A 17,111-nucleotide genomic window follows, 5' to 3' on the forward strand; every position below is an offset into this window, starting at 1 on the left:
CAAAGCAGAACAGCTTTTAAAAAGGGGAATTTATTAAGTTGCTAGTCTACAGTTCTAAGGCCGTGAAAATGTCTGTATTAAAGCAGGGTTATAACACATCTAAGTTAAGGCAGTCAGAGAAAGATAATTTTGTTCAAGAAGGCCAATGAGTTCAAGAAGGCCAGGGTCTCTCTCTCAGCTGGAAGGGCAAGTGGCAAAGTCTGTTAGCTTTTGCTCCAGGCTTCTTGTTTCACAAAGCTCTCCTGGGGCATGTTTCTTCTTCATCTCCAAAGGTCTCTGACTGTGTGGGCTCTGTAGCTTTTTCCAAAATGGTTCCCTTTTAAAGGGCTCCAGAAAGCAAACCCACTTTGAATAGGTGGAGACACATCTCTATGGAACCCATTGAATCAAAAGTTAGCACCCACAATTGGGTGGGTCACATCTCCATGGAAACAATAAAAAAATATTTCACCCAGCAATACTGAATGAGGATTAAAGGACATTGCTTTTTTAGGGTACACAACAGATACAAACCGGCATACTCCCAAAAAAGAAAAGTCCAGGACCAGATGGCTTCATATGTGAATTCTACCAATTATTCAAGAAAGAATTACTATCAATCCTGTTCAAACTCTTTAAAAAAATTGAAGAGGAGAGAAAGCTACCTATTCGTTCTATAAGCTAACATCCCCCTACTAACAAAGCCAGACAAAAGACACTACAAGAAAAGAAAATTACAGACCAATCTAATCTCTTTAATGAATATAGATGCAAAAAGTCTCAACAAAATACTTGCAAATCAAATCTAGCAGCACATTAAAAGAATTATATACCATGACCAAGTAGGATTTAATCCAGGTATGCAAGGATGGTTCAACATAAGAAAATCAATTAATGTGATACACCATATCAAAAAATCAAAGCAGAACAACTACATGATCATCTCAATTGATGCAAAAAAAAGCCATTTAACAAAATTCAACATCCTTTCTTGATGAAAACACTTCAAAGGATAGAAGTAGAAGGGGACTTCCTCAACATAATAAAGAGAATATATGAAAAACCCACAGCTAATATCATCCTCAATGGGGAAAGTCTGAAATCTTTCCCTGTAAGATCAGGAATAAGACAAGGATGCCCACTGTCACCACTGTTATTCAACATTGTGCTGAAGTTTTAGCCAAAGCAATTAGACAGGAAAAAAATAATAATAAAAGGCACCCAAATTGGAAAAGAAGAAGTAAAACTCTCTCTGTGTGCAGATGACATGATACTATATGTTGAAAATCCTGAAAAATCTACAGCAAAGGAACTAAATCTAATAAATGAGAACAGCACAGTGGCAGGGTACAAGAGCAACACCTCAAAGTCAGTAGTGTTTCTATACCCTAATAATGAGCAATCTGAGGAGAAAATCACACACAAAAAATTCCATTTACAATAGCAACTAAAATAATACAATATTTAGGAATAAATTAACTAAGGATTCCAATGACCTCTACACAGAAAACTAGAAGAAATTGCTAAAATAAATCATGGAAGACTTAAATAAACAGAAGGGCATACCATGTTCATGGAATGGAAGACTAAATATAGTTAAGATGTCAATTCTACACAAATTAATTTATAGATTCAATGCAACATCAATTAAAACCCCAACAACTTACTTTGCAGAAATAGAAAAACCAATAACAAAATTTATTTGGAAGGAAAGGGTGTTCCAAATAGCTAAAAATATCTTGAGAAAGAAAAATGAAGTCAGAGGTCTCAAACTACCTGTCTTTAAAGCATATTATAAAGCTACAGCAGTCAAAACAGCATGATACTGGCATAAAGATCAATATACTGACCAATGGAATTGAACTGAGTGTTCAGAAATAGATCCTCTCATCCACAGATAATTGATCTTTGATAAGGTGATCAAGCCAACCCACCTGGGACTGAGCAGCCTCTTCAATAAATGGTGTTTGGAGAACTAGATATCCATTTACAAAAGAATGAAACAGGATACATATCTCACACCTTATACAAAAATTAACTCAAAATGGGTCAAAGACCTAAACATTAGAACTAAGACCATAAATCTTTGGAACAAAATGTAGGGAAATATCTTTTTTTTTTATTTTCATCCCTTTTTATTTTACAAAATAACATTAAATCATATACAGTTCTCTGAAAGTATAATGTACCTCAGAAAAAGATCTATGTTCCCAGTTGTCATTTTTTAAAAATTCTTCAACTAATATATATTTCAGTAAATGGTTACATTTATTTATGTCTTTGGAATGCTGGGAATATAACATGAATGTTGCTTCAATTTCTAAAACTCTCACTGCTAAATGGCATATATTTTGAAATTATAATTATATATATATAATGGATGAAGACAAATATATTAACATATGAATACATATACAAATACATGCAAACACCTATAAGCATATCAATATGTCGCTAAGTAGTATCTTAAGTATATAAATAAGTTCTTAAGTAGTAGATCCTTGGTTTATGCAAAGCAATTATTCAGTTTCTGTAGAGAGACTGTCCCTCATTTCTGGATGTGTCCCTGGAAGTCCAATATTCTGTGAATGAAGGTGGAACTGTCAATGGAAGACATCAGTTGAGTGACCGGGAAGTGAAGGCAGAAGAACTCTAACCCACGGGGGTGATTTCCTTGGACCCACTGGCCTCAATGACTCTCAGAAGGATGCTGGGGTGGGTGAATTCAGACTAGTGATTTGGGAGGCCTGAGTGGAGCAGAAAGTCAGGGCTTCTATAAGACCCAAGCCCACTACTGGTGGACGGATCATCAGGCAGTGAAAGGTGGCCATACTCTGGGTTTGGAAAAGTGCCTTGTCCTGTGTTGGGTCTCATGACCTCTTCTTGGGACTCCAGTGTTTCTAGCATCTCTACTATTTCATCTTACTTGGAGCCTTTGGATTGTTCTTCCTTTAGTTCTAGGACCAGAAAAGTTAATTCCTCCATCAGCACTGCTCTGGTTGTCTTTGCCTTTTTGTAGGTGTCAAGGAGGCTGGGTATGGTTAAAGACTCTTTCTGTAGCCTGGCCTTCCCTAAAGTCTCTGCATGCCTCTTCTGTGCAGCACTAAGTTTGGAAAGGTGCTGATATTTCTTGTCAAGCAGTGCAGATAGTGTGTCTGCAAGCTGCTTTTCATGTCTTGAATAAAGTTGGCTTCTAAGGGACTGCATTAGTTGAAATAAGAATAAGAGACCCATCCAAAAACCAATGAAAGATGGGCACACTCTTGACTCTCACTGGAGGCTGTGCAATGTGAAGTCTGGACTCATATCATTGGGTATCAGCTCCATAACACCCTCTCATAGGTTTCCAAGGATCATCAAAAACACAAGGTCCGCAGAGGCTAACACTCCCTCCGTGGCACTGAGGCCACCACAGGACTCTGTCCAGTAACTGTGGATCCTTCTGCCTACAACAAACCCCAGGTAATCCCACTAACAACTGACAGCCTGGACTGGTCATCAGGGAAGTGGTGAGTGGGGTGAAGTTTCTGGCAATAAAATGTGCTTTGCTGCATAATATTATTATGATCATTCTTTTCTTCTTTTGCTTCTTTTCAAAATGATGTAAATATGAAATATTTTGTAGTGGGCTGATCTTAATGGAATGATTGGTCAAATTTCCCAACTTTTCATTTCCTTTCCCCTATAGTACCAACCTTATCAAAATTGGAATCATTTTCATTAATCTAGAAATCAAATGCTTACCCTTCCATCAATAACCACTTTCAAGCATATTCACACTTATCTGATTTTCTATCATCATCAGTTTTGCCACATCTTCCATTTCATAAAAATCCAATAAATCAGAATTTATCTTTTGCTGGCCTCAACCTTTGCTTCAAAATGTTGTTTTGAATCCATGTTGTTCTATGGATCTACACTTGATTGGGTTTTATCATTTAGTCCTTTGATGCAGAATGATTATATTACCAAAAAAGTACCCATTTTCCTCTTGTTGGATATTTGTGCCCATCAAGTTTAGAGTATTGTGAGAAAAGATATTATGAGTATCCATGTATATGTCAGTTATATAAGGACATGTTTTCATTTCTGCTGGATGTGCTGGTTTGAAATGATGTATGTACCCTAGAAAAGCCATGTTTTAATCCTAACTCCATTTTGTAAAGGCAGCCACTTCTTCTAATCCTTATTCAGCACTGTATATTTGAAACTGTAATTAGATCATCTCCCTGGAGATGAGATTTAATCAAGAGTGGTTGCTAAGCTGAATTAGCTGGAGGTGTGTCTCCATCCATTTGGGTGGATCTTGATTAGTTTCTGAAGTCCTATAAAAGAGGAAACATTTTGGAGAATGAGAGTGATTCGGAGAGAGCAGAGAATGCTGTAGCACCACAAAGCACAGTCTACCAGCCAGCGACCTTTGGAGATGCAGAAGGAAAATGCCTCCCAGGGAGCTTCATGAAACAGGAAGCCAGGAGAAGAAGCCAGCAGATGATACCATGCTTGCCATGTGCCCTTCCAGATGAGACAGGAACCCTGACCCTGTTCACCATGTGCCTTTCCAGATGAGAGAAAAAAATATGACCCTGTTCACTATGTGCCCGTCCACTTGAGAAAGAAACCCTGAACTTCATTAGCCTTCTTGAAACAAGGTATCTTTCCCTGGAGGCCTTAGATTGGACATTTCTATAGACTTCCTTTAATTGGGACATTTTCTCAGCCTTAGAACTGTAAGCTACCAACTTATTAAATCCCCACTTTTAAAAGCCATTCTGTTTCTGGTATATTGCATTCCGGCAGCTAGCAAATTAGAATACTGGTTAATAGAAAAGGAAGCTTAATCACACATAAGATGTATGTTAAATACTTTAACAGTTTACTGAGGTATAATTTACATGGCCTAACATTCCTTGTTTTTAAGTACAGAAGTAACTGACGTGTAGTAAACAGAGAGGGTGGTACACCCAACACTACATCAGGTTTTCAAACATTTCAACCACCCCCCAGATTTCCTTCCCATCTCTCTAACTGCTCCATCAGCTGCATTTGACACAGGTAATTCTTTACTTCTTGAAGTGCTCCCCTCACTTTTTTTCTAGTTCACCACAGTCTTCTCTTTCACTATTCATCTCCACCACTGTACTTTCTACTTCTATCTGGCCTTCTCACTTCTTTTGTACTAATATATCTCAGCATTAATGTTTCCACATGTTAGGCCTTTGGGTTTCCAGAATCCTCTCTTCAGTCCTTTTCCAACTGTTCTAAGAAGGAATGCTTGATGTAGACACAAATTCCTGGAAAGATGGGCTGAACCATCACACAGAGTCATTTTTTTTCTTTCTTTTTTGTGAAAAATTACACATATGCAAAAAAGCAATAAATTTCAAAGCACAGCACCACAATTAGTTGTAGAACATATTTCAGAGTTTGACATGGGTTATAATTCTAGCTATTTTAGGTTTTCACTTCTAGCTGTACTAAGATATTAGAGACTGCAAGAGATATGTTTAATGGATCAGCAATCATATTCATTTGTTAATCCTATCTTCTCTGTGTAACTCCACCATGACCTTTGATCTTTCTATCCCTCTCTTTAGGGATGTTTGGACTATGGCCATTCTAACTTTTTTATGTTGCAAAGGTCTGTCACTAATATGGTGTAGGGAGATGGAACTATCTAACATTCTGGAGAGGTTGGGCCCTCTAGACTTCAGGACTTATCTGGTCCAGGGATGCATCTGGAGGTTGTAGGTTTCTGGAAAGTTGCTCTAGTGCCTGGAACCCTTGTGGAATCTTGTATATTGCCCTAGGTGTTCTTTAGGATTGGCTGGGATGGTTCTGGTTGGGGTTTCATGGGTTATGATAAGTAGCAAGGTCTACCTGAAGCTTGTGTAAGAGCAACCTCCAGAGTGGCCTCTTGGCTCAATTTGAACTCTCTCTTTCACTGATACTTTATTAGTTACACTTATTTTCCCCTTTGGTCAAGATGGAATTGTTGATCCCATAGTGCCAGGGCTGGATTCATTCCTGGGAGTCATCTCCCATCAGGGAGACTTTCACCCCTGGATGTCATGAACCACGTAGTAGGGAGGGCAATGATTTCCCTTGCAGAGTTGGGCTTAGAGAGAGTGAGTCTACATCTAAGCAACAAAAGAGGTCCTCCAGAAGTAACTCTTAGGCATACCTATAGGTAGACTAAGCTTCTCTGCTACCTACATAATCTTCAAAAGATCAAGGGCATGGCCTATTGATTTGGGTGTCTCTATAGTTTGACACAGTATCAGTGGATTTCCTGATGGTAAAATTTAATAGTTCCATATTTTTTCTCCCATCCCTCAAGGGGCTCTGCCATACTTTTTGATTATCTGCCTAATGCACTCTAGGATGTATCCAGGCATTATATTAATCTACACAGGATTAAAGGTTCTCTTTCTTATTCTGGGCTCCCTGTGTTTCAGTCGTTAAAATGAGCTATACATACAGGTTGAGTTAGATTATGTGCTACAGAAAATTTCAGTTCCAGACCAAAAAAGTGTTTCTCCCTTTGGGTTCAAAGAGTGTGCATGGTTCTAAAATATAGACATTGTCTTCTTTATCCCTGTGTTCTGAATTCCTTTAACCCCAACCTCATTGGCTCCATTCTTATCTCTTTCTCTCTCTCTCTCTCTCTCTCTCTCTCTCTCTCTCTCTCTCTCTATATATATATATATATATATATATATATATATATATATATATATATATATCAGTCTCTTGAAATCCAGAAATAGTAATTACACCTCCAGACCAAATGGGTCTGGTTATAAAAGCTTACAATCTTGGCTCTTGTTTTCTTGTAAGCATTTTCTAAAGGAGACCATACCTATTCTAGTTTGCTAGTTGCTGGAATGCAATACACCAGAGACAGATTGGTTTTTAATAAAAGGGGATTTATTTCATTAGTTCTTCAGAGGAAAAGCAGCTAACTTTCAACTGAGGTTCTTTTTTACATGGGAAGGCACAGGGTGATCTCTGCTGGCCATCTCTTGAGGCATCTGATCTCCAACAACTTTCCCCAAGGTGATTACTTTCTACATATCCAAAGGCCTGGGCTGAGCTGCAACCGCTGAGATGAGGTATGCTGAGCTGCTTGGGTTGTGCTACATTGAGCTCTCTCATTTAAGTGCCAGCCAGTTAAATCAAACATCATTCATTACAGCAGGCATGCCTCTTAGCTGAGAGCAGATGTAATAAGCAACAGATGAGGTTCACATACCATTGGTTCATGTCCACAGCAACAGAACTAGGTACCTTCACCTGGCCAAGTTGACAGCTGAATCTAACTACCACAATACCATTGTTGTTCTTTTGTTTCTGGCTTATTATGCCTCACTAAATGTCCCACACATTCATTCACATCATTGCTTGCCTCACAATTTCGTTCCTTTTTATAGCAGCACAACTTTCGTTCATAAGTATTGTTGTGGGGTGCACCAAAAGAGAGACCACACAATTCAAAACTGCAAGCCAATATGGAGTCTTTATTAGCCAGCTGGTGACTGCCTCAGAAACCTCCAAGAAAGAGGATTCAGAGAGCAGCCCCTAGAGATTTTCAAGGTGTGCTTAGAAAGGCTAAAATCATGCTGTGGTTTTTTTGCAGTTGCTAGCAAGCAAGCAGTTCATAGAAGCAGAAAAATGCCGTTAACCATTGCCAAAACCTATCCCATTCCCACAGTTTCTTAGCATGGGTTATTGTTTAACTCTCAGGGACATTCTGCCCCAATGGTGTGGGGACTTTCCCTGCTTGGGACTGATTGATTGCTCCTGCTTGGGCCTGATTAATTGCTCCTGGCCCTCCACATTCCCCACTGGTTTTATGAGAGAATCAAATCATTGTTTCTTCATTTTGATTATAAATCTGTTGATATTGGGTTCCAAGAACTAACAGTTTAACTGTTTGTATTTTTCTTTGCACGTATGAAGTCAGACAGTTGATTACACAGGGTCCAAACATTAAGCCTAATAATATGAGAATTAGGGGTCCTGCTGCAGTGGACAAGAGGGTGGTTAGCCATGGAGACCAGGAAAATAAGTTTTCATACCAGTTGGTTTCAGCTTGTCGGCATTCTTCCCGCTCTCATAACCTGCTATGGACTAGGGATAAACTATTTCTAATTATTCCAGAATGATTGGCATAGAAGCAGCAGGTTTCTCCAAGGGCTATGCATAACCCCCCTTGTTTCAGAAATAGGAGGTCTAAGCCTCTGCGGTTTGGGAGGATGACCTCAGCCAATGAATTTAGGGAGCTTTCCAAATGGCTGACAGAGCTTTCTAATTCACTAAGATCCAGATCAACTTGTTTACTAAGAGTTTTAAAATTTTGGTCCCCGGTGATAAGGGCTGAAGTCCCGACTGCAGTTGATCCTGCAATGCCCAGTCTGACAAGGAGGGGCACTAAGATTGGGGCTCGCTTGACCCGGTAAGTGGGTTCTAAATGTTCCCTACCTCCTTCCCCAGAATAATAATATACTTGGGGGATAATATGAACTAAAATACAAAACACATCCTCCACTGTCTTTAGTGGGTGAGTTATACAGGGGGTAATGCCGAATGTGCAGGCAAACCAAGTACCATCAGGGACTACAAGGAGGCAGTCACTATAGGGGGATTTAGCTAGATTAAAATTCTCAGAATAAATACAGGTTCCCTGACCTTGGAGATCTCCTAGGGTGAGTTTCGGTTCCTGTCCCCACCTGCATAGGTGTTGGGTTTGTGCTTCTCGGACTGAGAGGTTTCTGATATGGGTACCTATGGGGCCCAGGGAGATATTAGCTCCTATTCCGATGTAATAAGGGGGTTCAGGGTTTAAGCAAAGCCAACAGTCTCTAGTAATAAGTGGATTGGTTTGATTCATAAACTGGAAAACTGAATTTAACATGTCAAGCAGGGGTTTCTTAGGGGAGGGAGAGGAATTTATGAGTCTGGGGGGCTGTGCCAGTTTTATGCCAGGGTTGAGAGCTCATTAAGTCCTATAGGATTGTCCGCTTTATGGGGATGGAAGCTTTGAATAGTAAAAATGGTGCCTGGGTTGTGACCTGAGACATATAATCTCAATCCCTAAGTTTTTCCACCCGCCCAGGTTTGGCTATGCCAGGAAGGGATAGTAATAATCATTGGGTTACAGGCGCCTTGGGTGCAACTGTTGGGGTTATGGCTAGTGCCCTTGTTGAAGTTATGAATGGGTCTCAGTTAGTCCATTCTGCAATTGCTTCACAACCGCAGTTGGCACAGTAATATTGGCCTCCCCCTTGGCAGTTAGAACTTCCTTCCGCAGGGCAGGCATAGTATTGGGTATGCCATAAGCCTTTTTCTTGTTGGGGGGGAGCACACCCATATCTGAGCACGTTACCGTAACTCCCCTTCCCCAGGTGTCCAAACAGTTGGCAGAGATCAAAGTGGAGGGTTGGTTGGGAGGGAGTGGTGGTTGTAGCCACCAGTACTCCATCCACCATTTTTGTGAGTTCCCAGGTATAGTTTATAACCTGGTGAGGGTTTTTTTCCATGAACCTCACCAGGGATATTAAGAGGACCCAGAGGGATTTCTGGAAAGTCTTATCTTTAGTGGATCCTCGGTTCACTGGATGGTCCATTTTTCAGGGATCTGGTCTGGGGTGACCTTTTTTATCTGGGTGTGATGAATCCAGTGCCATTTTCCTGCAACTTTCACTGTCGTTGGGGTTGAGAGGATCACTGGCAGGGGTCCTGTCCACCAGGCTTCCAAGGTGGCTGGCTGAAGTTTCTTTATCCAGACTAGGTCTCCGGGCCGCAACTGAAATAAATCTTTTTTAGGGGCAGGATTTGTTGGTCCCGGATGGGCTGCTTTCACCAGTTCCCAAGTTTGCTGGGTGGTAGACTACAGGGCCTGTAATGATTTTAGAAGAGAATGGTTATTTAATTCAGGTATTTTTTCTTCCCCCAATTTAGGGATTAGTGGAGGTGGTCATCCAAACATGATTTCATATGGGGTAATTCCCTTAACATAGGGAGTACATCTAGTTTTTAGAAAGGCAAATAGAAGGAGACTCACCCAGTTTTCGCCAGTCTCGAGCTTTAGTTTATTTAAAGTTTCCTTTATTGTTCTGTTCATTCTTTCAACTTGCCCTGAACTCTGTGGCCTATAAATACAATGTAATTTCCATTTGATATTTAATATTTTTGCTAACAATTGGGTAACTTGGGCGATGAACGCCGGCCCATTGTCGGACCCCATTGCAGTCAGGAGGCCGAATCGGGGGACAATTTCAGAAACTAGTTTTTTTACTACTATTTGTGCTGTCTTGGTTCTGGTAGGAAATGCCTCAGTCCATCCGGAGAAGGTGTCAATGAAGACTAACAGGTATTTGTATCCATATGGACCAGGTAATATTTCTGTGAAGTCTATTTCCCACTGTTCCCCTGGGGCTTGTCCCCTCAGCCTGGTTCCTTGGGGCATTTCTCTCCCTTGGCCGGAATTTACCTGGGCGCAGATATGGCATCTGGAAGATATCTGCCGGGCTTGTTGCTGCAATCGGGGAATGTAGTAATCCCTTTGTAAGAGTTCAGTTAGTTTTGTACTGCCCAGATGTGTACTTTGGTGAACTTGGGCAACCAAATTGTGCCCCAGGCACTCTGGCACTAGGATTCTCCCATCTGGGAGAATTTTCCAGCCGTCCGGATCTGTTTTGGTGCACAGTGTTTCACCCAGTTTAATTTCTTCCCTGGTATATTCTGGAGGGCTTAGAAGCACTCGCCTTGGTAAAACAGGAAGTATCTGCAGCGTCCCCACTGGTTTTGGGGCAACCTCTTTTGCTGTTTTATCAGCCAAGGCATTTCCTCTGGCAATTTGAGTTTCGGCAGTCTGATGTACTTTGCAATGTATAATGGCTGCCCTTTTTGGTAACCAGATAGGCTCTAGCAAGGCGAGTATCTCTGGTATATTTTTTATTTCCTTTCCCCCCCGATGTCAAAAGTCCCCGCTCCTGATACAGTGCCCCATGGACATGCGCAGTTGCGAAGGCATATCTGCTGTCCATGTAGATGTTGACAACCTTCTCCTTTCCCCACCTTAGAGCCTGAGTCAGAGTTATTAGTTCAGCCTTCTGGGCTGAAGTCCCACGTCCTAGGGCCTGAGCCCAAATGACCCGGTCCACAGTTACCACCGCTGCCCCCGCATACCTGATTCCCTCTGAGACATAACTGCTTCCATTTGTATATAATTCTTCATCAAGATTTGGCCAGGGGTTGTCGGTGAGATCAGCCCTCAAGTTCGTGAAAGATTCCAAGATCTCACGACAGTCATGGGTGGGCTCGGACAGGTCATCATCCGGAAGCAAGGTGACAGGGTTAAGAGCCGCCGTTTTTAGGAAGCAGATTCTTGGGGGATCCAGGAGCAATACCTGACACTGGGTTATCCAGGCATTTGAGAGCCATCTCTTGGGCGGGCTCCTTAGTAATGTTTCTACTGGATGTGGGGCCACTATGTGTAAGTCCTGTTCCAGAGTTAATTTAGATGCTTCTTTTACCAAAATGGCAGTGGCTGCAATGGCTTGGAGACAGCTTGGCCACCTGGCAGCTACACAGTCTAGTCTTTTGGATAGGTAGGCAACTGGCCTTTTCCATGGTCCTAACATTTGGGTGAGGACTCCTTTTGCTATTCCTCGGGTCTCAGCAACATGTAGTTGAAAAGGTTTGGACAGGTCAGGCAAAGTCAAGGCAGGGGCGCTCACAAGCACCTGTTTTAATGTTTTAAAAGCTCTTTGCTCAGCCTCGGTCCAGGTTAGAGCTTCCTCCTTTCCCCCTGTGCTAGTGTACAGGGTTTTTGCTATTTCTGCAAATCCAGGAATCCAGCGCCGGCAGTATCCAACTGCTCCTAAAAACTCCCATACCTGCCTTTTTGTTTTTGGTTGGGGTATTTTTAGGATAGCTACAATCCTACTAGAAGACAGAGCTCTTTTTCCCCCTTCTAATTCATACCCTAAGTATGTTGCTGAGCTGGTACAGAGTTGGGCCTTTTTGGCTGAGACCCAATAGCCCAACTGGGCTAGTTCCTGTAACAAGTTTTCGGTTGACTTTTTGCAGTTTGACAGATCATTAGCTGCCAGTAAGAGGTCATCCACATATTGTAGGAGGGTTATTTCTGGATGCTCTTTTCTAAAACAAGCCAGATACTGGCTTAAGGCCTCATCAAACAGAGTGGGAGAATTTTTAAAACCTTGTGGCAACCGAGTCCAAGTTAGCTGTCCAGAGAAGCCCCCTCGGGGTCAGTCCATTCAAAAGCAAAGATGGGTTGACTTACCGCAGCCAGGGGAAGCAAAAAGAAGGCATCCTTTAAGTCCAGAACAGTGTAGACCTGCTGGCTGGGAGGTAACAGACTCAAAAGCATATATGGATTAGGCACAGTGGGGTGAATAGTTTCAATTCTTTTGTTTACCTCTTGGAGACCTTGCACTGGCCGGTAATCATTGGTCCCGGGTTTTTGGACTGGGAGAAGGGGGGTGTTCCAGGCTGAATGGCAGGGGACCAGAACTTCTGCCTCCAGGAGTCTTTTGATATGGACTGCGATGCCTCTTTTAGCCTTTAAGCTTATTGGGTATTGTTGGACTCTGATTGGGGTGGCGGTGCTAGTTAGCTGGACAACAATGGGGGGCCGGTGGGCAGCTAATCCTGGTAAGTTAGTTTCTGCCCATACACCTGGTATTTTTTCTTTAAATTCCTGTAAATATGGACTTGGGGTCATCAATGTCACCTCTTGCAGTAAGTAAATACTCTTACGATAAGGGGCAAGTGAGGAGGATTGCCGAGGGGTTTGTATCGAAGGAGAGCTCAGCTGAATCGTTTTTGAAAGAGATGGTGGCTTGTAATTTCTGGAGAAGATCTCTTCCCAAAAGGGGATATGGACACTCGGGCACCACAAGAAACAAGTAGGTGATAGTTCCTTCCCCAAGGTTAGTGATCCTAGTCTTAGTCCATGGGTAAGACTTTTTCTTTCCCGTTGCTCCCTGTGTGTTTTTTTTTTCCTTAGATATGGGCCCTTCTGCTTGCTGGAGGATGGAGAAGGTCACCCAGTAGCCACAAGAAAATTTATAGGCTTGCTCCCAATTTCTAATGTGACCTTGGGCTCCCAGGGGCTCAACGGAATGGAGCCCTGGCCCCGTCAATTGCCCTCTTCAACCAGACAGGGGCTGGTTTCATTCCTTTAAGTCCTCTTTTAGGGCATTCATTTTTCCAATGTCCACTCTCTTTGCAGTAGTCACATTGGTTTGCACCTAGGCCCAACCTTTTTCCTTGGTTTCCCTTTCTTTTTTCAATAGTTCCCCATCTTTCTTTTTGTTTTTCCTGTTCAGCCATTGAGGATACTAAAATTTTGGCTATGTTTTTGGACTGCATGGTCATGGGGTCATCTCTGTTATTAAAAGTCTTTTGGGCAATCTCTATCAGTTCAGACAGCACTTTACTCTCAAATCCTTCTAACTTCTGTAATTTTTTTCTTATGTCTGGGGCCAGCTGGGTGACAAATGCTATATTTACAGCTCACCTATTTTCGGGTGCCTCTGGATCTATAGAGGTGTACAAGCGGTATGCCTCAAGGAGGCGGTCAAGGAAAGCGGCCAGAGATTTGTCCGACTTTTATATGGTTTCGCTCACCCGAGACAAGTTGGTCAGCTTCTTGGCTGCTGCTCATATACCCCAGAGCAGAGTCTGGCGATACCGATCGAGAGCCTCCTTACCTCTATCAGTGTTGGGGTCCCATTCGGGGTGGTGGAGGGGAACACAGCCTCTAATCAGGTTGATTCAGTAGTAGGCTGTCCATCAGGTCCAAGAATTAACTTCCTCACCTCTCTCCTGACTCGATCTCATTCCTCGGATGTGAAGAGGGCCTGGAGGAGCTGTTAGCAGTCATCCCAGGTGGGCTGGTGAGTCAAAAAAGACAGTCTCCAAGAGGGAGATGAGCCCTTGGGGCTTTTCAGAGAAAGAGGGATTCTGGTTTTTCCAATTATACAGATCACTACAGGAAAAGGGGACATAGACCATGAAAGGTGGGTGGTCGTCCCCCAGGGCAGGGCCAACCTGCCTTAAGGGTAAAATTGGAGCTCCGGAAGAATCTGCTGATTGTGAACGAGAACAAGGGTGGTAAGCAGAGCCACTTCTGGTATGGGGGGGTGCTGAAGGGCACCTTCCGGCCATTAGAGGAGCTGGTTGCCGCCTCTTGGCCATTTCTCCGCTCCGGAGGTGGAGGGACTGTTGGGTATGGGGGAGGGTCTATTAAGAGTGGATCCTCTGGTGGTCCTATTAATACTGGGATCCCATTAGTTTTTTCTTTTTGAGAGGTTTTTATTAAGAGGGCCATTTTAGCTCTGGGGGGCCTTTCTTTTCAGAACTCCAGGCAAGACCGTTACCACTTGGGTTTTTCTGTTAAAATTTCAATCCAAATTTGTATATAGGGGATTTGGTCAGGGTGACCTGGATCACCAAAAATCACCCTTTGGACTTTATAAGCTATAGATAGGTCTGTGGTTCCCTCAGGAGGCCACCCAGAACCAAAAGTCGGCCACACCCGTGAGCAGAATTTTTCCAAGTCAGAGGCGCTGACGGGGGCTCTGTAGTCTCTGGCCTTCCACCAAAATTCCTGGAAATATTTCAAGAAACATTGAAACGGAGTACAGACAGATGAACTTGACTGACCCATGACAATTACAACAAAAACAACACAAAATGTGACGAGACCAACAATTAAGAGGAGGGACAAAACGAACCAAGACAAACAAATGCGTTATCCCTAATAGATTCCTAACCAGAATCCTGGGCAACGTCTTGCTCTGGGACCGGACCTTGGAAGTAACGCTGCGTCCAGCCTTCCAGAGGTCCCCACTGGATCCAGTAACAGACCTGTACTCACTGGTGAGGTTTCCATAAACAGATGACTCCACCAGATTTTGTATAATTTTGGAGGGTCTTGTAGAACCAGTCTGGTTCCTGGTCCTTGCCTGGGGCAGAGGAACGTCTCTCCGAGGCCTTCCACTAGGCTGGACCTCAGTACTGGGGGCAGTCCCCAGGACCTGTGATCACCAGATGTCCCTTTAGGGACGATCTCGCTGGTGCCTCCAAATGTTGTGTGGCACACTGAAAGAGAGACCACATAATTCAAAACTGCAAGCCAATTTGGAGTCTTTATTAGCCAGCTGGCGACTGCCTCAGAAACCTCCAAGAAAGAGGATTCAGAGAGCAGCCCCTAGAGATTTTCAAGGTGTGCTTAGAAAGGCCAAAATCATGCTGTGGTTTTTTTGCAGTTGCTAGCAAGCAAGCGGTTCATAGAAGCAGAAGAATGCCATTAGCCGTTGCCAAAACCTATCCCATTCCCACAGTTTCTTAGCATTGGTTATTGTTTAACTCTCAGGGACATTCCACCCCAATGGTGTGGGGACTGTCCCTACTTGGGCCTGATTGATTGCTCCTGCTTGGGCCTGATTAACTGTTCCTGGCCCTCCACAGTATAGACCATCATTCACCAATCTGCTTCTCAGTCAGTGCATCCTTCAGCCACCTGCATTCATCAGGGATCATGTATAGTGCCTGCATTAGTTAGGGTTCTCTAGAGAAACAGAATCAACAGGAAATATTCATAAATATAAAATTTACAAAAGAGTCTCATATAATCATGGGAATGTAGAGTTCAAAATCTGTAGGGCAGGCTGTCAAACTGACGATTCCAATGGAGGGTCTGAACAAACTCCATAGGAGAGGCTCACTAGCCAAAGCAGGAAGAGAATCTGTCTCTTCTGAATCCTCCTTAAAAGGTTTCCAATGATTAGATTAAGCACCACTCATTAAAGAAGACAGTCTCCTTGGCTGTTTACAAATGGAATCAGCTGTGGATGTGGCTGATGTGATCATGATTTAATTCTATAAAATGTCCTCACAGCAAAAGACAGGCCAGCACTTGCCCAACCAGAAAAACAGGTACTACCACCTGGCCAAGTTGACACATGAACCTGACTATGACAGTCCACCCCTCGTTAACTTGGCAGCTATACTCATCACCTTAAACCATACCTATTTCTAAATAGAAAACAATGAAAGACACAATGTTTTCTCACCCAGCAATGCTTAACTGTCCTGCATATAACTGGAAACACATTAAACCTCTCCAGAATAGAGTGCAAGTCCTTGGGTAATATTCATACTTAAACTTGATATCTTACAAGTTACATAGTATAACAGGAACAAAATGGCATTACAGCCCTCGTTTCTATAACTGATCACGTGGTCATAGTTCATATTTATCATTATCTTCTTCCATTACCCATTCCCTGTTCCCTTTATGCTCAGCAAGCACTTCAGCTGGCTATGGTTCTTTGCCTGGTGGGGTGACCCAAACCTTCATTCCTGAAGTTTCAGAGCCATTGGTTTCCCTGCCTGGATTGGGTTGTTGCGGTTTTCCATTGATTTTAATCACAGGGCATGGTAGTACTGAAAGACGCCCTAGGGGATCTCCTATATTCCAAGAAAACTCTTCTTTACCTCCATTATGTCATTGCAGTCCTACTTCCCCCTGATACTCAGGGTCAGTCATCCCAGACAATAATGTAATCCCCTTCTTGGCTTGTTGATCCAGGGGCATAAGTAGCCCAAAGTGACCAGGGGACAGTTTTAGATTCCAGTTCAATGGAATTGTTGTTTCTCCTGGTGGAAGCACTCCCCCTTTTGGAACTAAAACCTGTAGACCAACAGAGCTCAGGGTCATAGGAACAGGAAGCAAAACTTTTCCTAGTGGATCACTAGGGGTAATAGTGAGTATCACTCCCATTTCCACCCCTTGGTGGATCCTGGCTATGGGAGAAACAACACCATACAGCGGACGCTGGTTCAGAGCATATACAGCTTCCTGGAGAACATTACCCCAGAATTTCAAAGTATTGCCACCTAGTTGGCACTGTAATTGAGTTTTCAAAAGGCCACTCCACCATTCTATCAATCCAGCTGCTTCTGGATGATGGGTAACATGGTAAGACCAGAGAATTCCATGAGCATGTGCCCATTCCCCCCACTTCACTTGCTATGAAGTGTGTTTCCTGATCAGAAGCAATGCTGTGTGGAATACCATGATGATGGATAAA

Source organism: Tamandua tetradactyla, chromosome 23, assembly GCF_023851605.1.
Source record: "Tamandua tetradactyla isolate mTamTet1 chromosome 23, mTamTet1.pri, whole genome shotgun sequence".
Lineage (NCBI taxonomy): Eukaryota > Metazoa > Chordata > Mammalia > Pilosa > Myrmecophagidae > Tamandua > Tamandua tetradactyla.